Here is a 1,745-nt window from a genome sequence, read left to right on the forward strand (position 1 = left end):
CAAAAAAGGGGAGGGGAACCTGTGGAGGTAGATGGGAGTTAAGCAAACGAGAATACAACTTCCGCTTTGACTTGATTTCAAAATAAAAGCGGCTGGGTGAAATGTCCACTGCAGGATTGTTCAGACTAGCGTGAAAACAGGTGCTCTAGATGTGAAAAGTTCGATTTAATTGAAAGCCACACAGTGGCATTGATGTTTTTAGCTGTCTGGGGGTCTTATCGATTCATTTCCGCTTCAATATTAACCCTCTAATAAGGCTTTTATCTTTTAAGGATTTCTTCCATAATTGATCTGTATATGTTTAACTTGACACTTAGTGTAGAAGAAAGGTGGACAATAGAATAAATACCTGAAGACGGGCGCTCCCTGGAGGCAACTGTTCCATAATGCGGAACATAGCATACACCCCCCCCCCCCCCCCCCCCCCCCTTTTTTTTTTTTTAAGAACATGAAGAGTCCAAAAACAAAACAGAACAAGGAAATTAGATGTTTGGGTTTGGGATTAGTGAAACTAGTGAAACCGAATGGAGCGCTAATGTAAGTGGAAACCAAATTCATCAGCTCATAGTAGTTGGATTCAAAATTACACCTGCTTCAACGTGAATCTATTGCGTGGAGATTTGCTCGTTTGCAAGTTTGCTTTTAGTGTTACAGTTTATAATAGGCATAAGCGATGTGATAACCTGAAAACGAACAAAACAAAACAAAGAACAATCTCTGACACTTTGACATTCATGTTGCAGAAGCAGCTCTAGTGACACTTGATGCCTTAAGCAAGTAACAGCCAGCTGCATTTTTTATTTTTTTGCTCCGCTCTACATTTATATTCCCCCAAAGTACCAAGGAAAACAGCTCTTGTAACTCTAACACTAGAAGGTAACTCAAAAAACAAACAAACCCAAAAGAAATAATGCATCAATGCGGAAGTTCCCTAATTTACCACTAGATGTCTCTCACTGTCAGCTGATTTTCTCTCAGTCTGAGAGAAGTTTCATAACCTTGGAGACATTAAATCAACACGCGTCAACACGACGTGCATGTATTTATAGATTCCTGCAATTTCTTGCTATTTTGATTTTATTCCCTTATAGCCTACTGTTTTTTTTACCTCCTTTTTTCTGTTTTATGGTGACAGCTGAGGTTCTTTTACATTCCGTGATAGCTGAACTTCCAACAAATCAAACAGAGCAACGACAAATATCATGTGTCAGCGGTGGAAGAAAATATGCAAAGACACTTTTATTTTATTTTATTTTATTTTATTTTTGTGCATGTCATTTGATTTCAAAACTTTGGAAAGCTCCATGAAATCATGGGGAGCTACAAAAAGAGCTGAATGTAAAATGAGATTGTACCCTCAGGCTCCAAACACATACCACTGCTCTCAGCCCTCAAAACACTCTTAAGTGACACATACAACATAATTGGTCTCTGAAGCCACCATGTGAGTGCCTCTCTCTCTCTCTCTCTCTCTCTCTCGCTGCTATCTACTGCATTGTGGCGATTCTGACAACCTCCCACTGAGTTATGTTCCTGTAGGCAGCAATCAATATGTAATGCTAAATAAAGGAATATGGGGGTCAATTATAACCAGTCACTCACATTTCACAAGGTGATGCAAGTTCACGATGTAGTGTTTTTTAAGCACACACATAATTCAGAATATTAAGAATACTAGAGTTAGAATAAGGGCGAAGATAAACTAGATAATCCAGTGTGATCACGGGGGGGAAAAAAATCAGGAT

The sequence above is a fragment of the Maylandia zebra genome, linkage group LG4, assembly GCF_041146795.1.
Source record: "Maylandia zebra isolate NMK-2024a linkage group LG4, Mzebra_GT3a, whole genome shotgun sequence".
Taxonomy (NCBI): domain Eukaryota; kingdom Metazoa; phylum Chordata; class Actinopteri; order Cichliformes; family Cichlidae; genus Maylandia; species Maylandia zebra.